We start from the raw sequence: 23,002 nt of genomic DNA on the forward strand, positions 1-23,002 counted from the left end.
TTTGTGTTTGGATGAAATGTTATATAAATATATATTAGATCTATTTGGTTTATAATGCAAGTTAGCTCCATCATTTTTTGTTTGTTTGTTTAGTTTTTTGTCTAGATGACCTGTCTACTGGCAAAAGTAGGGTGTTGAAGTCTCCCATTATCAGTGTGTGGCGGTGAATAGTGATTTAGCTATAGTGGTGGGTTTTGTTTTTTGTTTGTTTATAAATTTGGGTACCCTTGTGTTTGGTCCATAGATGTGAAGAATTGAAATATTTTTTTGTGAGATTTAGTTATGTTCCAATAGTCAATTTCTGCTGTGGTAGAATTGCTGGGCTATGCTGGAGACATCTTGTCTAGGCTGTTACTGATTGTGGTTTTGTTCTGTGTCTAGTCAACTAGTTTCAGGAAGATTGCAATTTTATGTGATGACATTGGGTCATATCGTTGTTGAGAAGGTGTTTTATTCCTTGGTTTCTGTTGCCCTCTGTTTTTCAGAGTGGTGTGGTGGATATATATTCCCTAGCAGGAAATTCTTCAGGAACTTTTAATAGGTGTGACCATTGGGACTTTCAGATAAAGCAGATTCCTAGATATTGGGAGCTGAAGGTTAAGAATACAGATTGGGACTGGGAAAGGGAGGAGTTGAAGGGATCTACAGGAGGAAGGAAGGCAAGGTGTTCCATGAGGATCTGCTGTGCCCCCTGGGAATTCAAGCAGAGAGGGAAGGAGGGCTACAACACATGCTCTGTTGCAAAGCTAAGGATGAGACTGGAAGACTGAATGTTGAGTAGAGGAGGGAGGATGAAGAACTGACATTACCTATCAGTTTTCCCCGCCTACACGCTTCTCTCTCTGTCAGGTGTGGTTGGCACATTTCCAGAGAAAGCCTGCTGGAATTGGGATTATGGGACAAGAGGGGAGGGAGCTTGGAGGAGAAGAGCTTCTGTCTGCTGCATAGATATGGGTGAGAACAGAGGCAGAGGGAGCAGCCTGAGGGTTCTCAGGGAATGCCTGCTGGAGTTGGGGACTAGAATAAAGAGACCTGGGTGGGGGCAGATGTTGAAGGAGAAGTCTTTGTCATCTGCTGGAGATGGAAGCTGAGAAGAAAGCAAGACTGCAGCAGGGCGAGTGTTCTTCAACAGAGCTGGGCGTGAGACTGAAGGGCTGGATTTGGAAAGGAGAGAGACAGGTAAAGATCTTCTGTTAGCGTCCCACTTCTGTGCCAGAATGTTTTCCTATCTTGAAAATGGATTCTCCAAAGAGCATAAAATAAAATGGGGTTCACCACTACTGATGGTGAGATTAAATGATGATATAGTATACTGTCAAAAAAAATCTAAAAAAAAAATGCTTATAGCATAGATCATTAAATGCTCTTTGTTCCAGTTAGATTTTTGAGAAGGTTAAAGAAATGGTAAAAGAAGAAGCTTCTTTCCCCTTCCTTTTTAGGCCATGGTGTCATGTGAGAATGAATTCTGCTCCATTAAGTTAATAGCCCAATTGCAGCTTCTACTTCTCAAACAAATGTAAGAATAACAAACTAACCATTGGCCAAATCTGGGTAGGGGTTTAAAGTTTACCACCTGTATTGTCCTTGGCTGGTGCCTTAGTTTGAGCGGGACCCCTAGGCCCAAATCTGCCTACCGTAATGTTAATCTCCCTCAGGAACAATCATAGGGGAGGGGAATAAGGGGAAAATGGGAGGGAGGGAAGAATGGGAGGATACAAGGGATGGGATAACCATTGAGATGTAACAAGAATAAATTAATAAAAAAATAAAATAAATATAAAAAAAAAGAATAACAAACTATAAATCTTATGGGGACTGAGGCAACCCTGATCACAGGCATCTTCCACCATGTGTTTACAGATCTATAGATAAACTGAACTTTCAGATGTTGGCCTCAAAGCAGGAACCTAAACAGAGGTTATGGGACAATGTTGCTTCCTGGCTTTATCTGCGTGGATCATAAGCTTGCTTTCTTATACAACTCAGGACCACCTTTCCAGGAGTGACACCACTTGTAATCAGCTGCCTCCCCTGACAAATTATTACTTTAAAAAAATGTTCATAGACATGCCCACAGGCCAATGTGATGGAGGCATGTTTTCAACCAACATTTTTCTTGCCAGATAATTTCAGATGATGTCAGGTTGACAAAACAACAACAGAAACTAACACAGAAGGCATGAATAAAGGACAAATGAGTTTGTGTATTGTGCATGTGTACATATTTTATAAACACACATGTGCACATATGTTTATGTACATAGAAAGACTTATTTTTACCTGAACTTGTAATTTTTAAAAAATAATTTAAAGCTCCTCTTTTTTTGGCATGTATACAAACTGTCAAAAAAGGATCATCGTTCTCTTAAGCTTGATGACAGACTCATATCTGAGTTTTCATCTTCTGTTCAGATTTTGTACTCTTGCACTATGTGTGTGTGTTTGTGTGTGTGTGTGTGTGTGTGTGTGTGCATGGTTGTTGTTGTTGTTGTTACAGCAAATCAAATTGTAGTTCAGGTTTTCTATCCTGAAGATACATTCAAGGAATGTGGAATTCATAAAACCCATTAAGCTGCTTTAGAGAAAACAAAAAGCAAAACAACAACAAAAAAAACCCAAAAAACAAAAAACAAAAAAGAAAGAAAGAAAGAAAGAAAGAAAGGCCACTCATTTAAACAATAGAAAAAGTATGTCTAACTTCTTTTGTGCTAATTAACAGACTTTCTGTGCAGATTTAGATAAAAACACTTCCTGTCGCCACCTCTGGATTTCTGATTAGTGTACAACTAACTGTCCTTAGGGTATGAAGCTAAATTAAGCACACACATATGCTGTGCATTCTTAAGTATCTTAAGTAACTGTATTGACAACCTCACACTCTCTCTACCATTTGCCCATGTTGACAATAGAGGTGTATGCACTGAAGTGAATACTGCCAAGTAGTCTTGGCAAGAAAAGATTATTACTTAAAAACAATAGCAGAGTGGCTTAGCTTTGTAAACCCCCCCCCTTTTAAAGCCTTAAACCTAGTTTAAAGGTCAGCATTCAGGATATTCTAAGCCAAGAGACATCTTTTAGAATGTATTGTTGTTAACAGAGTGAAAGCTTTTCTATATGGAATGTCCAATTTGTGCTTCTGTTTCTGTGGTAAAGCATAATCACCAAAAGCAACACAGGGAGTAAAGGGTTTACCTCATCTTATAGGTTATAATATCTCATTGAGGGAAACCAAGGCAGGAATTTGAAAGCAGTAACCATGGCGGTACACTGGCTCACTCATCTACCTTTCTTCTAACAGCCCAGAATCACCTCCCTAAGGAAGGCACCACCTACAGAGAATGGCACACTCCTGCACCATTGATAATTAGAAAATTTTAATTCCTCACTTGAGAGTTTTTCTTCCCAAGGAAGTCAAGTCTGTGTCATGTTGACAAATGCTAGCAAGTTCTGGAGAAATGACAGGGAGGCATTATGTAAGAAACAGAGCCTGCCTTCCACCTACAAGGTATGATAGCTGCAGGGAAGATGGGATAGGGTAGGAAATTAGTTTAAAAGTTTCCCTTTGGGGTCTGAGATTGGCCATTGCCGGGGTAGTCAATTAAAGGATTTAGGTGAGGGATGGACATCTTTTATGGTTGGCTATTAGAGTTTACAGGTATGTGCCATACACACATGGCAACTGTGAATCTAGAGAAGCAAGGTAATTTATTTCTAGTAACCAAATTGCTGTGATGCTGAAATTTTCACAGTTGAAGAACATGGAGAAGCTGTACATAGTGATGTCGTCATCCTAGCTAACATCCTTGAATTTGTTTATTAGATCCATGAAAGGAACACATAGTTGTCATCCTCACGGCTCTTTCCTGATGGACAAGGGCAGTATCCTCATTGGGGATTCTTAGGATAAGAAATTATTTTTATTATATAAAATGTTATCTAACCAATTCCACAGAAACCTCCAGACTGTGTGTGAATGAGTCCAATTTCTCTTTGTATTTATTGCTTTCTGTATTGGTTCAGGTACCCAAAGGAGAAAAGCCTAAGATGGGATTAGATTTGACAGAGACCACGCGAGAATGGTGAAAAGAGGCAGAGGAGAATGTAAAGACTCCTGCGGGCATGAGTCAGAGCTGAGCCCTGTGGTGGGTGCTGGTGGGCAGCAAGCGAGTTTCAGAGAAGGATTACTAGTGAAAACTTCCCAATCCCTGTCAGAGTCCCTCCACCGTCAGGAAGGTCAACTCGCCTTACTCTTCCTGCCTCTCTAGTCTTTGAAGGAAGCAGCCTCTTGAAAGTGTGTCCTTGAGACACAGGCAATATTGGATTCATTGTGCAGTACAGGTAAACCCTCCTGTGTTGGTATGGATGGGAATGATGCTGCCCCCACCTCCTGCCCCATGGCTCATGTTTTTGAATGCTTGGTACCCACTTTTGGGTAGAACTGTTTGGGAAGGATCAGGAGGCCATATTGGAGGTGTGTCACTGAAGGGGGAAGGGGAAGTTGTACTGAGGTTTAAGAAGCCCAAGCCCGAGCCGGGCCTACTGTTGCTCTCCTGCATCCAACTTTCAGATAAAATGAAAGCTCTCAGCTACTTCTCCAATACCATCACTGTCATCCTGCTGCCATGTTCACTGACATAATGAGCACGAACTAAACTCATGAAGCTGCAAAAAGCCCCCCCCCATCATATGCTTTCTTTTATACACTGTCTTGGTCATGGTGCCTTTCACAGCAAATGAACAGAAACTCAGATGACACTGCACAGTAGGTCTATGTGGCATATTATCTTGGCTGCTTCTTCCTTTGTAAAATGCTTGGGGGGTTATAGTACTTCCATACTGCTTATGCCAAGTAATTTTTACAAGAAATTCAAAAATACATCTTTCATTATATATGATTTTGTAAGTTATTCATGCCATTTGAATATATATTTCCATGTACAGTTAAAATGTTAATTTGAGCTTATAGAGTCTCATTAAGAGGACTTAAATGTGTAGTTATGATAGGCGACTTGCTTATAATGACTGGAGATCTTTGCAGTTACTGGGAGTGGGACTACACTGCATGACACTTGTTCTGACCCTGTCTCCTGCTAGATCTGGTTTTAATAGGATACCTGACATCCTTAGTTTCAATTTTCTCATAGGTAGAAGGAAGAATTTCTCTTCCAGATGGGTAATTATATAACTTCATAAACCAGAAGAAACTTTGTGCTGTCAAAGCAGTGCATGTTAAAAATAATGAGATACATGAATGCGATTCTTTTTTCATGTATATGGGCTTGTGTCTAGTTAAAAAATCATGTCCATATCCTCCTTCTGTTTGAAAACATACATAGGTATATTTTTATTGAAATTAATTTGGTGATATTCACTAGTATTCTTTATAATGTCCACTTGACACTTCATGAAGATTCCCACAAAACTCCTGCAAGGGCTCCTTTAACAATATTTTCTCACTCTAGAGAAATTGCAAACGTCACAATACAATTTTTAGATGGAATGTTCTAGAACCATAGTGAATTGAAGTATGTATTGGAAAAGAAGTAATGAAAGCTTATATAAGGATAGGAGGCTTAAATGCTGTTTTCAATATTACTCATATTTGTTTTAAGAATATGTAGGTAGACACTGGGGAAAATGTCACATGTTGGTAGTTCTTGCCTATGAGTAGTGGGAATATGGATTTATTTATTTTCCTTTTTAGATATCTTTTTATCTTCCCAATTTTTTTCAATAGCCAGTAATAATTAAAAACAATTATTTTCTTTTTTTTAAAAAGCTTTTTTAAAGGCTTATTAACTTATTATGTATACAGTGTTCTGCCTGCATGTGTACCTGAAGGACAGAAGAGGGCTTCTGATTACATTATAGATGACTGTGAGCCACTATGTGGTTGCTGGGAATTGAACTCAAGATTTGTTGAAGAGCAGCCAGCTCTCTTAACCTCTGAGCCATCTCTCAGGCCCGAACAATTATTTTCAATGTGCAGTTACTGGAATGAATGATGAATATGACCAAAACATTTCTTGACAGTTGAAATAATTTTTCTATAAAATAGAGCTGAAATAAATTATCAAATAAAGAGTGTGAACTCATTAAATTTTGAATTATATCTTAAACACAGCACAGACACCTTAGAAATCATGAAATAAATGAATTGGAGTATTCACATGCATGACCCTATGTCCTTTTTATTTAGGTGTGCCAGCTGAAACATCTGTTCCTTGTGCCTAGTGTTTATGTTGGACATTATTTAGAAGCTATGCATAAGATAAGCCTAATTAATTTCTTTATATTTGTTTTGAGTGACATGTTAAAAGCTTAAGACTAGTGCATACTTACATGACTCCTCATGTGACTTTTTGATAAATGCATGCAAGGAGTCAGGGTTACATTTATCTTCACATTTACTGTCTAGACAAGGGTAGGAAGTTTGTGGCGTGCTGTTGTAAAGTTGGTTATCTATAGTTAATGACAATGTGGTATGCATTTAACGTAATTAGAAGAGAAAATAATTTTAATGTTAGCACTATAAAGCTTGTTCATTTTCTTCATGTTTTAAAATTCACTCTCTCAGGACAGAGCTTTTGCCTTTGGATCAACCCACTTAGCACTAGGCCTATGGGACATTTCACTGCAGGGCAATAGTCCCTTATCATTTGAATTTAAATTTCTATTTTAAAACTGTCAGAATTTGACCTGGTTCATAGTGACATTTCCCAAACTCTTTTATCCAGGAAATTCACAGTATCATGTGACATTTTAGGAGTTTATAGTCATATAAAATTTTTAGTTTGATGAAATGCAACATCTCAATTGAGTTTGCTGTTGAGGCAGCAAGCATATCAGTAGCCCAGGTTAGCCTCTAACTGCCCAGGCTAGCCTCAAACTCATAATCCTCCTGCTTCAGATTACCCAGTGTTGCGATTCCAGGTATATGTAGCAATAACAGGCTGAGCAACTTTTGTGCTACAGAGCAATATATTATTGCATATGTTCACCGACTTGTAATGAGCATATTGGTTTTACAGGAGTGCTATAACAAAGTGCCTCCCCAAACCAATGGTTTTAATGTAAAAATAAAATCATTTTCTCATAATGCTGATGGCTGGAAGTTTGAAGTGAAGGTTTTGAAAGAGTCGTGTTCTCTCTGATACCTCTATTGCAGAATCTTTCATTACTTCAGATTCCTGGTGTTTGTCATCAGTGAATGTCATTCCTGGTCTCATATACATATTCCACATGGCTTTAGTCACATACCATCTTTTGACAGTGTCTTCATATGATTTTTTTATCTGGCTGTTTTCTATCTCTTTTTCCAAGTAAGGACTGGAGAACATCACAATGACCTGTTTCTCCACTATTATGACTCCTTCCCCAAATATATCACAATATATGACAGAAACTATGATTTCAATATCTACCCTTTAAGGGGACCTAATTCACCCCACAGAAATGAAATAATACTAAAAAATGTGAGGATAATTAAGGAGAAATTAAAAAGCTGCACAGGCCAGGTAAAAATATTCATATTTTACATCAGAAAACAGAGGAGAACCACCTTATAGCAAACTTCATAGCTCATCATGATTCACAATGATAAACTATTGTTGGCTTGATAAGTCCGTATTCTGAACCTATTATGAAGCTGGTTTACTGATTTAATCGGAAGGATTCTGAGACCACTGAGAACTCAAGAACTTCTACAGAAAAAGTACCAAGTCACTAAAATAGTAAGAATTATACCTGTTAACTAAGAGCTACTTGATGAATGAATCAATTTCTTCAATTAGAAAACTTGTCTTGAGGCAAGCTGGCGTTGCCATCTATGGAAGTCAGTGTTTTCAAAGGAAACTTTCTGAATAAACAACATCGGAATATAAGTAGAAAGAGAAATACTCAGACATCAGTAATCATCATTTGGATTAAATTATGTGAGAGTTTCCAAGAAATACAAAGTTTAATCATACTTCCTAGTTATTCTGAGACATTTTCAGGCCTGAGAATAACAGATCAAGAGCTTCACTGACAGTGGTGTGCACTTGATACATCTGTAAAATTTATGTGATAAATAATTACATGGTATCTATCTTAGATTTAGAGGATTTGAAGTAGAGTGCTGCGTTTTATGAACACTCACATCTGTGGACCATGCAAAGCGGAAGTAGAATTAGTCCAGAGTAAGTCATTTGGTAAAACCCAATGCGGGTGCTGTTGACGCTGTCCTTGGTGCTGATTTAGCCCTGCTGCGTTAGTTCCTGCTCACAGTCTATGATTCAAAGAGGCTACCAAGTTCTGTGCCTTGGTGTTGAACTACATGTTAGCATTTGCCAGGAGAGATTTGCCTGCCTCTGGGGTCTCCCTTCAGGTGCATTGTTTAGCCTAGCCTATAACAAAATTGGAATTTAAGTGTGATGGTAACAATTAAGGAGAACATGGTGCTGACAATCACAATTGCTGTATACAAAATAAGTTGAATAGTGAGGAACCTGACATTACCTTGAATGTACAAATTTAGGCACTTGGGCCAACAGATTGGAATTAGGTCTAATAGAGATGTGGTTTTAAAGAGCAATGAAAAATTTAGTCATCACCACCAATTAAGAGAATACCTCAATAATTACCTAATTATTGGGTGTGGTTACATTTTTCTACAATTTAAGATCTGATCTTTTTTTTGGGGATGTATATATGAACTTTTACCTGGGAGCTTTTGAGAAAAGACTTGTATGTCCTATATCCCTCTTTTCTGTTTATTTTATCATTGCGTGTGTGTGTGTGTGTGTGTGTGTGTGTGTGTGTGTGTGTGTGATGCATGTGAGTATATGGGCATATGCAACCAGGTAAACCAATGCGCACAAATATAGAAGCCTAGGCAAGATGTCAGGTGTCTTCCTCTACTGTTTGCCATCTTTGCTTTTAGACAGTCGCTCATTAAATCAGAAGCTTGCGCTCTTGGTTAACATGGCAGGCCAGGGAGCTCTTGAGATCCCTTACCTCTTAATGCTGGGGTTACAGGTGCTCACAGCCAAGCCCAATTATTTATGTGGAGGTCACATATTTGAGCCCATGCCTTTAGATTCTTGTGCTTGAAAAGCTAGTGCTTTCACCCACTGAACCACCCCCTGTCCATTTCTGGTGCTTGTTTTTGAAGAACAAATTTTTAAAATTAAGATGTGTTTTATGCTGTTAGGTTGCTAGAGGTAACGAGGATAAAAGCAGATAAAGATTCAGAGCATGGCAATAACCTTGACATAGTGCCTAACTTTCCATTGCTTTCAGGCATGGGGCCACCTGCCATGTTATTTTGGAAGCAAAATTCCAAAATAAAATTAATGTCTTATCCTTGTGCATTATATTGCACATGTTTGTCATTAATAAGCATAACATAACATAGAGCAGATAAATTTAAAAGTCAGCCCTCTTTTGGTTAGGTGCAGAATGATGGAGCTAGGGTATCCTCAGCCACCCCAGACAGAGGAAAGAGCAACAGGTCGAATATTTGAAAATGTACCTGCTGAAACCTCCACTAGAGTGATTAAATGGTCTCAGACATGGGAAGAGGCTACTGTTCTTCCAAGACACCCTGCTTATCATCATGCAGCTCTAGCAGCCTTGCTTGCGGCTTTATACAGAGCTACAGCTTCAGCTACTTCTAACGTAACAAGGTGCCCTTTACAAGAGCATCAGCCACAGTAACTTGTGCTAATTGGAAGCAAAAGAGAGAAAGTGCCATTAACTAGATGGCACAGGGTGGATGGGCTGGAAAAGCATGGGGGCTGTATGCAATATCCAAATTTTGAGATTATATTACTTCTCATTTGCAGAAGTACACGATTATAATATAGAACTACCCCTGCTTTTGAAAGGCCATCTAAAAATAATCTCCTTACATTCCAAACACAATGAACTCTAACTGTGGTATTGCCTCAAGGCATTTGAAGGTGTGGAGGAATTGAGCCTTGTCGGCTGTTAGAGTTTTTTTTTTCCCCCAGTCTGTCAGAGCAGATGTCTTTACCTTACCACCTCTCACCTCTTTTACTTCTTCCTGGGCTTTAGACTTAGGCAAACACAGCTGAAATTCTAGCTCTGTTTGCTGTTTGGAGAGCTCAGCCCTTCACTGTACAAAGGGTACCTGACTGGAGCTGAGCAAAAGCCTGTTATTTGGCACAATACTTTTGCAGAGGGATTCAATATGTAATAAATAAGTGAAGAGCACCTAGGTACAAAATTGATAGTTTTGGCATAATCTTATCAAATTACTCGCTTTGTCTGACTTCTCAATAGACACCATGATTTCAGAGTGGTTGGGTAAGAGAAGAGTAGCTTTGTCATTCACTGGGGTCTTGTAAATCTGTCATATGCTACTCAACTAAAAACCTATAACTCAATGGCTAAAGCAACCTGAGTAAAATTTTTTTCCTATCCCCTTTCCTCCAGGAAATCAAAAGGGGAAGAAATAAATGGACATGGTGGAACACATTCTTCTATCCCCTCTTACCTGAGTCTGGGAAGTGTTGAGAAACATTTCTATTGAGTTTTCATATCCACTTCATTCAATCCAAGCCAGCTGCCTCCTCTGAAGAGCAGCCTGGGAAAGAAATACTGTTTAGATAATCCTTTCCCCAGCAGTACATTCTTGGGGTTAGAACTGACTGAACCTGTAAATGATTTACAGTCCTATCCATTCCAGGAGCTTTATAGTTTCCCGTTAGTCTTCACCCCCAACCCTACCTGGTTTACTGAGAGGCAGCACATATAACTGGGTCTCCAGATAAGTTAAACAGTAATAGCCTTAATAGGACTAATACATTGGTTTTTGTTTGTTTTAATCAAGAAAGTTTCTTTTCCTTCAAACAGCCTCAGTTTTAGAGAAGGGTTATGTATTCCTGTATTTTTTAATATTACATTTAGGTGCTCTAATTTGTTTTCTAAGAGTGAATAAAATCCCATAAGTATAAATAATTGATGTTTCTCCAGAGAAGTTTTAAAGTGAGTCCCCATGTGGGGATACAAGCATGCAGTAGCACCTAATAAAACATATGCCTTAATATCACTTCTAAATCAAAGCTAAAGTATATTCTGTAGGGGATTTAGGCCCCATTGGGGATACATGGAGTGGATATATTGAAAAGAAGGAAACAGAGATGGCATGCTTTTATTGAGGCCCACTATTGCAAGTCCTTCTAACTTCTCCACAAAGTGGCCCTATATAAGTCTCAAATGTTCCATTTAATTACACAGCACATTCCACACAAGTTCTGTAGATCATGCTAACTTTACATGCAGAAAGTCGTAACAAAGTTTATATTCAACTTAGACAAGTTTCCCATTGCAACGTGTCTAAATTTAACCTAAACATACAGGTCCTCGTCTGACAGACATTCTCTCTCAGTGTCTTATCTATGATCTGCAGTCTCCATTGGACGTTCTGACTCCTGTAAGCAAACCCACAACTGCAGAACTATGCCATTACATCTAGATCTTGAAAATTTTGCACATAGCAAGGAGCAAATTACTAGCATGTTTTCTGGTTATATCAAACATTGGACAGCTAGAGTTGTAAAAAGGTAATAAAGTTTTTATAACCAGCAGTAAATACACATTTCTGTAAGACTGATTGAAGAAGCCAGTTTTCATTGCCAGTGTTTGGTTTATTTCTGGCTCCATTGTCTCCACCTCACAATCCCATACAGAGCTCAGAATGGTTGAAGGCAATTCTTCTGTTAGAAGCTCATTATGAGGAATAGAAACACTTCATTCTGCTTTATATCATCAAAAATGTTGGAGGGAGAGGTTTTAAACATTAATAAATATATAATATTTTATTTAAGTATTTAATGCATATGGATTTTTATCACATTCACCTCCTACTCCTCCCTCAACTCTCCCCCCCCACCCACTTGCAACATTATCTTATTTTTATTTTATAGCCCACAAAGTCCAACTTTACATTACATACATATTCATAATGTGAGACTATTCACTGGAGTATGGTTGATCTACCAGGGGACACACCATTAAAAAAAAACTGACTCACCGTCCTTAACAGGTCATAAACTGCCAATAGTTTCTCAGCCCAGTAGGTAATGCAGAAGACCCTCCCCACTTCCTTCTGGAGTGTAGATTGGTTGTTCTTGAACAGCCATCCACAGCTCCTATGAGTTTTTGTGTGCAGCTGTCCTGTCACGTCAAGAATACACTGCTTTGCAATTATCAAACTTGACCTCTGTCTCTTAACTGTCTTCTGCCTCATATCTTGTAATGGTCCTCAAGCCTTGCATGGAGGGGGTGTGATATAGATATCCCACTTATACCTGGGGATTGTGGGAACTTTTTAAGATATTGTAAGCACTTATCAGACCTTCTTCTTACTTAATAAGCTACATTAAGTCTGTGACTTCAGGTAAAAATCACAGTCCCTGCTCCTTAAGAGCCCAAGGCCTTTTTAAGCCATCCATCAATCCATTTCTAACATTAAGCATCCAGAACATTATATGTGTGTGTGCGTTTGTGTGTGTGTATGTGTGCGTGTGTGTATGTGTGCGTGTGTGTGTGTATGCATGCATGTGTATGTGTGTTAGAGCTGAGATTACAATGATGAACATTACAAAAAGTTCTTATTTCTGGTTGGTTGATTCCTTATATTTATTGCTCTTTTTTTGAGACAGGATACAGAAAGTTCTTGTTTCTGGTTGGTTGATTCCTTATATTTATTGCTTTTTTTTTGAGACAGGATTTCTCTGTGTATCCTTGGCTGTCCTGGAACTCACTCTTTAGACCAGGATGGCCTGATCTTGAACTCAGAGATCCTCCTGCCTCTGCCTCCCAAGTGCTGGCATTAAAGGTGTGCACCACTACCACTGAGCTGGTCCATTCATTCTTGTACTCACTTCCTTAGTCATCCATTTCATTACTAATGATAGAGATTCTTTCTTTGTTAAATTTGTACCAGGGAGGTTATTACTTAAGTGTAGGATGTATATTTAAGTGCACAATATTAGATCTTGTATTCCTGTGGGAAGTAAAGCCACATCCTGGTTTGTGTTTTCTACCCTTCGTGGAAACATAGTTTTTAATTAGAATAAAATGATGCAAGGCCAGAAAAATGAATAGAAGCAAGTTGGGTAAATATTGACATGTCATTTAGAGTTTAAAAAAGTCAGGTTAGGCTTTTTCGGCTACCCTAAAACATTTTTCCTTCTCTAAAAGAATTTACATGGTATTACTCCCAAAATGGGTCCACTCTTCATTCCAGACCTCTCATAGCTGTCTATAATCGAAGAGAAAGTGGTTAAAAATTGTGGACTCAGTTTCCCACAGATACATCAAAAGCATTTGCTGTGGACTAGTTCCAGGATCATAAAATAATCACTTAGGTTTTGATGCACAAATTCAGCTTTTTATTATGAAAACAGCAATATCTTATATTTTCCCAATCTTTCTCTTCCACTTATAAGTAAGTTCATTGGCCATGCACACCTTCCTCAATGACTAATTTTTACATAGGATAAAATTATACAGGTGCTCATCAATATATCACAAGATTAAATCAAATTATTATGGATGAACAAGAGTTTATGACAATTTTACTTCTCATACCAACAGCATCAAAGTAGTCCATTTGTATGTCTATATTCCATCATTGTCTTCAATGATGCTGTTCCCAAAAACATTGAACACAGATTTGAAGATTGCATAATGATATAGGGAAGTTTGTATTGAAATAATAGATACTATTTCTTCCCTGGAATAGAAAGCCCTGATCCAGAACTGAATGATAAGAAGACATTTGGCCTATTGTATAGGCCTATTGCATGCATGGTGATGCACACCTTTAATCCCAGCACTCGGGGGGAGGCAGAGGCGGGCAGATCGCTGTGAGTTCAAGGACAGCCTGGTCTACAAAGTGAGTCCAGGACAGCCAAGGCTAACACAGAGAAATCTTGTCTTAAAAAACTAAAGAAGAAGAAGAAAAAAAAGAAGTCCATAGCTAAGTTGCCTACTTATTGCTAAAAATTCTTAAATTCTTTTGTTGTCCCACAAGATTTTGCTCTCCCTTTCTGGCTCTTGTCTTCACATTCTTTCTCTCTGGATTGTCTTTTGCTCCTTTTTTCATGTGCTTGGAATGTGCAGGACAATGCACCCTTTAATTTGTCTTCCAACCTTGGTACTTCTGACCAACCGACTGTCATCTCTCTAGCTAATTTCATGTTCCCAGTAAGAAGAATCTAGATGACTGAGAGCCAATAGATAAATCTTTCTCATCAAGACCCTGCCATGTCACTGATGTTCTGAGATGTATCATTTTCCTCAGTCAGTGTAACACAAACTTGTCTCTCAGCAGAATAACTGCAAAGCAGTAAAGCTGTGTTACTTTCTTTGAACTAATTCCCTTAATGCGCAGTTAGGTTTATGTTGGTATTTTTTCCTTTTTGGGTTTATACAAATTATAGTCTGAAATCCAGCTTCTAAAAAATTAAACATTCAAAATAATTCACATCTACTAAGATTCATGGCAGTTTATTACTTTGAGTACCTTTTCCCTTGCTAAAGTGAATTGTAAATTACTTGCCTTGTAAATATTTTAAGCTATAATTGATATTACTTATTTTAAAAATATTTTTGTTGTGAATCAGTTATTTATAACTAAAGATTTATTCTATTTTAAAATAAAATGATTATTTATTTATGATATACTCTATTATATAATATACTTTGATCATATTCACCCACTCCTTTCTCCCCCTTTCCCTCCCATTAGTGGTTCCTCCTCTCCTGTGTACTCCCTCTTGCGATTTCATCTGTAGGTCTGTGCATATGCATGCATCTCTATAAATGTAATTTATGTATAAATGACTTAATATATATAGAAATGTAGGGTTCACAAATGAAAGAAAAGGTGGTATTTGTCAATCTCAGTCTGGTTTATTTCATTATGTTCAATCCCACCCACTTCCCAGTAAATGATATAATTTCATTCTTCCCTTTGACTGTATAAAATTCCATTATATAATAACCCATCAAAACTACTCCATATGGTTAAAGGAAGAGACAGCTTTTTTATGATCTGAACACCTTAAAAATGTTATAGTCAACAAATAAAACTTAAGTAAAACACTGGAATCAGTATTTTCTAATCAAAAAGACACAGGCTGGCTGAATGGAACAAAACACAAAACCCGTCTATGAGTTGTCAACAAGAAAGACATCTTAGCTTTAAAGCCATGCACCACTTTCAAGTAAAGGGATGGGAAAAAAACTCTAATCAAATGATACCAGGAAACAAGCAGGTATTACTAACCCAGTATCTGACAAAACAGACTTCAAACTACACCACCAGAAGATAAAAAGGACACTTAATTCTAATCTAGGGAAGACTTAACATAGAGCACATTATTCTCCTAAACATATATGCATCAACTCTTCCTCTCTCTCTTTTTTATGTTTGTTTATTTTTATTTTATTAACTTTACATCTTGATTGTAGCCTCCTCCCACGTCTCTTCCTGGTCCTACTCTCCCCCTTCCTCTAGTCCTTAGACAGGTGAAACCCTCCTCCCCTACCGTTGACCCCAGCCTACCAAGTCTCAACAGGACTGCCTGCATCCTCTTCCTCTGTGGCCTGGCATGGCCTCCCCACCAGGGGGAAGAAATCAATGAATGAGCAACAGGGTCCATGTCAGAGGCAGCCTCTACTCTGCATATTATGGGACTCACATGGTAACTGTGCTGCCTGTAGACTACATCTAAGTAGGGGGTCTAGGTCCTTTTCCAAATTTTCTGAGAAAGCGCCAGATTGATTTCCAAAGTGGTTATATAAGTTTGCACTCCCACCAGCAATGGAGGAGTGTTCTCTTTTCTCCACATCCTTGGCAGCAAGTGCTGTCATTTGATTTTTTTATTTTAGCCATTCTGATAAGCATAAGATGGAATCTTAGGGTGGTTTTTATTTGCATTTCTCTGATGAGTAAGGACATTGAGCATTTCTTTGATGTCTTATGTTTTTTGTGACTACTGTAAAAGGTGCTGTTTCCCTAATTTCTTTCTCAGCCCATTTGTATTTGTATAAAGGAAAGCTGTTTGTTTGATTGGTTGGTTGGGTTTTTTTTGTTTGTTTGGTTGGTTGGTTGGTTTTTGGTTTTTTTTGTTTTTGTTTTTGTTTTTTTTTTGTAACCAGCCATTTTGCTGAAGGTGTTTATCAGCTATAGGAGTTCCTTCGTAGAATTTTTTTGGCCACTTGTGTATATTATTATATCATCCATGAATACTGATACTTTGACTTCTTCCTTGCCAATTTGTATCTTCTTGATCTACTTTAGTTGTCTTATTGCTTTGCCTAGGACTTCAAGCACTATATTGAAGAGGCTCAGAGAGAGTAGACAGTCTTTTCTTGTTCCTGACTTCATTGGAATTTATTTAAGTTTCTGTCTGTGTAGTTAGATGATGGCTATAGGCTTGCTGTATTTCTCCAATGATTTATCAGCATCTAAAAAGATGATCATGTGGGTTGTTTTTCAGTTTGTTTATATGGTGGATTACATTGATGGATTTCCATAAATTGAACCACCCCTGCATGCCTGGATGAGGCCTTACTGGGGCATGGTGGATGATATTTTTCATGTATTCTTGGATTCGGTTTGCAAGTATTTTATTGCATATTTTTGCATCAGTGTTCATAAGGGAAACTGGTTGGAAATTCTCCTTTGTTGGGTCTTTGTGTAGTTTAGGTATCAAGGTGACTGTGGCTTCACAGAATGAGTTTGGTAGTATTCCTTCTGTTTCTATTTTGTGTAATAGTTTGAAGAGAGTTGGTATTAGCTCTTCTTTGAAGGTCTGGTAGAAGTCTGTGCTGAATCCATCTGGCCTGGGCTTTTTTTGATTGGGAGAATTTGATGACTGCTTCTATTTCTTTGGAGGTTATAAGACAATTTCAATTGTTTGCCTGATATTGATTCAATTTTGGTAAGTGGGATATATCAAAGAAATTGTCCATATCATTTAGAGTTTCAAATTTTGTGGCATATAGGCTTTTCAAAAAAGACCTAATGATTCTTTGGATTTCCTCAATGTCCGTTATTACAACTTCTTTTTCATTCTGATTTTGTTTGTTTGGATACTCTCCCTTTGGCTTTTAGTTAGTTTGGCTAAAGGTTTGTCTATATTGTTGATTTTCTCAAAGAACCAGCTCTTGGTTTTATTGATTCTTTGAATTGTTTTCTTTGTTTCTATTTTATTGATTTCAGCTCTGAGTTTTATTATTTCCAGCAGTCTACTCTTGGGTATGTCTGCTTCATTTCTTTCTAGGACTTTCAGATATGTTGCTTATATAAGATGCCTCCTGTCTCTTTATGAAGGCACACAGCACTGTGAATTTTCCTCTTAGAACCGCTTTCATTGTATCCCATAAGGTTGAGTATGTTTTGCCTTCATTTTCATTGAATTCTAGCAAGTCTTTAATTGTCCTTGAATTCAAAATTGTTCAATTTCTATGTGTGTGTAGGCTTTTTGTTATTTCTATTGTTGAAGTTCAACTTTAGTCCATGGTGCTCTGATAAGATTCAAGGAATTGTTTCAAGTTCTTGCATCTGTTGAAGCTTGCTTTGTGACTGACTATATGGTCAAATTTGGAGAAGGTTCTCTGAGGTGCTGAGAAGAAGGTATTTGTGTGTGTATGTGTTTTGGTGAAAAGTTCTGTAGATGTCTATTAGGTCCATTTTATTTCATGACATCTGTTGTTTTCATTATTTCCTCACTTGGTTTCTGTCTTGATCTGTCCATTGGTGTGAATGGGGTGTCAAAGTTTCTCACTATTAACGTGTGAGGGTTGATATGTGATGTAAGCTTTAGTAATGTTTCTTCTATGAATGTGGGTGCCCTTGTGTTTGTAACATAGATGTTCAGAATTGAGATGTCGTCTTGGTGGAATTTTTCTTTGATGAGTATAAAGTGTCCTTCATCTCTTTTGATTGATTTTAGTGGAAAACCTATTTTATTAGATATTAGAATGGCTACACCAGCTTGCTTCTTGAGTCTGTTTGCTTAGAAAACCTTTTTATAGCCCCTTGCAGTCATTGTGCTCAGACACTGTGCACCCCAATGTTAGATATGCTTGCCCCGGTATCAAAAGGTATCCACTTCACAAGAAGGGTGGAGGTTAGGGCCATAATCCTTGATACTCTGAAAGTCTCCTCTGTGGGCACCTGAGGTTGGAGCCTTGTGCCCCTGTCCTAGAAGGTAACTACTTCATATGAAGATCTGAGGTTGGAGATGCAAGCTGTGGTATCCAGAAAGCCTCAACCTAGTGAGGTTGAGCACAGTTGGTTGGATCTGGGCCCAGGTACTGGAAAGGCTGAAGCTGAGTCTATGCTGATTGGAGTCTGGGAGTTTTACTGGGGTTTAGCCAGTTGGCCTGGGGTCAGACCTGTGGGTTTACCACATTGTGGGTTCTTCTCTCACCTGAGAAAGTTAGATGTTTGGGGTTTGAGGATCCACTGCAGGTCAGTCAGTTACTCTCCTTTCCCTGATGTCTTGCTGTTCAGATACAGTGAGTACTCGGCACCAGCACCACCATCTTGGATCTCCTGCACCAACTTCTAATCATTCTTCATCTTGTATCTTATGAATCAGGAACTCTTATTGAACCCAGGGTACAGTGATTTGGATAGATGGGCTGGCCACAAGTGCCCTGGCATGCTCCTATCTCAACCTCCCAGTGTTGGATATTATAGTCATGTATCATTGAACATTTTTTTCCACTTGTGGATGCTTACAATCTGAACAGAGGTCCTCATTTTTGCATAGCATCATTTTAACAATTAAACCATCCCTTTTGGATTCTGTATGTGTTTTCTTATAATTTTATCTTTACAGTTGTCTAAATATTCTAATTCATCCTCCTGGTCATCAATCTCTGACAGCTGACCTTCCATTAGATACATGAACCCTTTTTTTCTCCTTTATTAATTTATTCTTGTTACATCTCAATGGTTATCCCATCCCTTGTATCCTCCCATTCTTCTCTCCCTCCCATTTTCCCCTTATTCCCCTCCCCTAACCTTCCTCCTGAGTATTAAGTATTATATATTGAGATTTATACTCAAAATTTTCTATTTGTTTCTCAGTATTTCTATCTTTTTACTGAATTCCTCTCTCATGTTTTATATTTACTTACTTATTTCCTCCAACTACTTCTTTGTATTGTCTTTGAATACATGCAGGAGTTCATGCTTAGACTCAGATACTAAATAAGGAACTTTAAAAAGCAAAGGAAGCAAGCACGAAGAGTGGTTCTCTCCACCACGCTCACTTGTGTGGGCGTTGATGTGGGATCTGTCTCCACATACTTCCTCATGTGGGCACAGTGGCAGAATCTTGCTATCTTACCATCATATGCATGAGCACAAGTTCAACTTCTTTCTCTATAAGGTCCCTTGCAAGGGAACAAACAGGTGTAGAGTCTATATCATCATCATTTATATAGATGCTATATACAGAATCTACCTCTAGGCTTTCTTGGTTTTTCCTCCCTGACTATTTAAGTTAATGCCTTCCATGAGAGCCAAACCTTTGTGATATTATATCTCTTATTTTGATCTTTGTGTTAATGTGCCCCACAGCAAAAGCTGTGTGGATTGGGCAGTGGATATTAGAGTCGCAGCTGTTTCTCTGTCGTTAGAAATTTGATAGCGCTGTTGGAAAACTCTCTAATGGCGTGCTTCAGACCGTGGCTTCTTGTAGTACTTTTCTCTCTTTCCATCTTTTCCTAGGAGCTATGGAATCTCACTCTGATCTATTTTCTAAACCAGATTTTTACTACATGAAAAACTTTGCAGATCTGAATCAAAACCTCCTGCCTTTATCTGTAGGTATGCTGCCGGCCAGGGCTCTCAACCTAGTTTTCTGCAACTTTCCCTGAGTTTCTATAACAGACCCTGTACAAAGAGCCCTGTGCCTGAATGGCACCCAATTAGACAACTGAGAAGAGGCCGTTACAGTATGGCATAGAAATGGATGCAACTGAAAAAGACCATCGTGAATGAATTTGCAGACTCAGGAAGACAAATATTACACATTCTCTCTCATTTGTGAATCCTATATTTTATATAAAGCCATGCATTTTTATATAGCATGAAATTTGAAGTGCGAATATCTGTGCACATGAAGAAAAATAATGAGATGAATGTGGGGAAAGAAAGAAAGGAATGTAGTGGGATAGAGGATCCCCCTTCCACCATGATTCCTAGACCTTGGAAAAAGGAGGTATTTCATTTATGGCTTGACATTCTTCAGTCTCTTACTCTGTGCATCCTGGTCACTTGTGAATCTCAGTGCTAATCACCATCTGTTGAAAATAGGAGCTTCTCAGATGAAGGTTGAAAGATGCATTGATCTGTGGATATTAATGATAAGCCACTAAGAGTCAATTTAAGGCGTTGTCCATTTAACAAAATAATAGTAATAGATTCTCTCATGGGGACTATATCCTTTCTAGTCACAGGTTCTTGGTCTGAAAATGGTACCAGGTACAGGCAACATTTTTTTTGGAATAAGAATCAAATCCAATCAGAAAATGGGTAGTTATTTCCATGATATTTGTGCCACCAATGCACTAGTGAGCATGCCTTGTTTGGTCAATCATTATTGTATCTCACAGGGATTAGAGCTGGGTATGACTGGTGGTTACTTTTCTCTTCTGTAGTGTGTTCAGCACCCCACCTCCCAGCATCATTAAAGCTAGCAGAATGGATGCAACCTCCAGGCCAGTACTAAATTGATTTACCTATGTCCTATAACTGAAGTACCTAAGTGTTTTCCAAATAAGGTCCAACTATCAATTTCTGGATGGTAACTGACTTTTGGCACTGGGTTTCTTGTTTGTTATCCTGAGGTGTCTAGTAGGAGCATTACTGTCCATGTCTTTGTTAGCATTTCTATTGCTGTGATCAAACACTACAACCAAAAGCAAATTGCAGAGGGAAAGGTTTATGTGACTTACAAGCCAACATTGCTGTTTATTATTGGAGGAAGTCAGGACAGGAACTCAAACAGAACAAAAATCTGGATGCAAAAGCTGTTGCAGAGCCCATGGAGGAGTGCTGCTTGCTGGCTTATTCCTTGTGGCTTTCTCAGCCCACTTTTCTTTAAGAACCCAGGAGGGTTGAAGACCAGATAGTTTAGTTTTACAATGAAGTTGAGTTGGTTAGGGGATAAAAATCTTTTTAGATCAAGATAAAGTATTTAAACTAATAGAGATGAGATATGATAGATATTGAATTTCATTAAGAAATTTAGACCCAACAAGATAGGAAAAATGTTTATTTCAAGTCTGACAAATACAAATAGCTAAATCACTATGAATGTAACATTTATACAATTCATGATTGTCTCATGGTTCTCCCTGCTGTGTGTAGTTTGTTTTATTCATGTGTAATAATAAATATATATATTTAAAAGAACCAAGGACTGCCAGAAATGGAGTGGCACCACCACCCATATCAACCAGTAATTAACAAAATGCCCTACAAGCATGATATAGCCTGATCTTATGGAGATCTTTTCTCCATTGAGGCTCCCTACTCTGATAACTGTAGCCTGTGAGTAGTTGACATGAACTTAGCCAGCACAGCACAGCTATAAGATGATTCCACTTTAACTGCCTATGTGGAGGCTTCAACAGTTGGAGGTTTCACCTGACTTTTTCAAAAACAGTTTTAGTGTTATTGATTTCTTCCAGTTTTTCTCCACCCTGACCTCTGTTCTTCCACTGCAATTTAAGCATCCCTGTTCTGTCATTCCCGTTTAGCTCTTTGTACCAGTGTGTTCTACGTAACCCCCCATTAAAGTTCCTCCTCACTGACCCTTAGCACTTCCCTCTCTATGCGTATTCCAAGCTAAACAGGCATAACTGAGAATTCAAAGTTAGCATTCAGACATTGTGGGGTCTGGGGGATACTTTCTCTTTTCTCTTTGTTCCTTTCCCTTCTTCCAATCCCTGATTCTGTTTTTGAGGCTCTAATCTTATCCTGATTTCCTCTTCTTCTCTATTCACCACCCCTCATTCTATCTTTCCCCTCCCCCCTTCAAATTATGTGGTTGGTATGGAAATAACTGTGAACTTTCCAAGCCTTCCTCTTTGTCTTAAGCCATGGCTCAAACACTTGACAAGAGGAGACAAAGCATCCAGAAAGGGCTCTAGACTCTTCCTCCTTCCATTCTGCTTTCTAGAAAAGCTTATTTCCTTGCTGCTGAAACCATTGCTTTTCTGCCATTACTCCACTCATGGGGCAGCTGCTCTCGAACTCTCCCTGACTTATGTTCTAGAGACGCAAGAAGGATGTGTCTGGGTGTCCTCTCTGCTGTCTTCCAAAAGCATGTGACTATTTTTAGTGGTGAAGTGTAACTTAACACTTATATAACAGTTTAATGTTGTTAATTCAAAGTCTTTCTATTGTTTAACGAGCTTCAATTAATTGACTTTGTGCATTAATTTTAAGCTCTTTGTGAAATAATTTTATATTTCCAAATGATATATGGTTCATTGAACCTAGCCAAGCAGTCTTGGAAAGCTTGAAAAAATAATCATTATAAGGTGTATGGATTAGCTCAAAAAATACAGCTATCCTTTATAGTACTATTGGATTTAGTAACTTTCTATATACCCAGTCATTATTAACTATAATTCAAGCTGAAAAAGTCAGCAAGAATGTTGCAAAATAAAGATCTGATTATAATATTTTTCCTCTAAAATAGTATCTACATTTTTTATAGGAATAGCCTTCCTCACTGAGAACATTAAGACCCCTAAACACTTCTCAGTGTGATGCTTTAGTCTTCTCTCCTGCGATTCCTAGTCTAACACCTGGAATCAGCCAGGCTGTTATTACCCAATCATTGCAGGCTATTGGATCTACTGCCAGAGCTAGCCCTCTTCCTAACCTTCTCTATCTGGTGAACACCTTCCTCTTTTCTCATCAGCAACTTCTTATCTGTCAGGGACCAGC

The sequence above is a fragment of the Acomys minous genome (genome assembly GCF_964271855.1).
Source record: "Acomys minous genome assembly, chromosome: 1".
In the NCBI taxonomy this organism is placed as follows: domain Eukaryota; kingdom Metazoa; phylum Chordata; class Mammalia; order Rodentia; family Muridae; genus Acomys; species Acomys minous.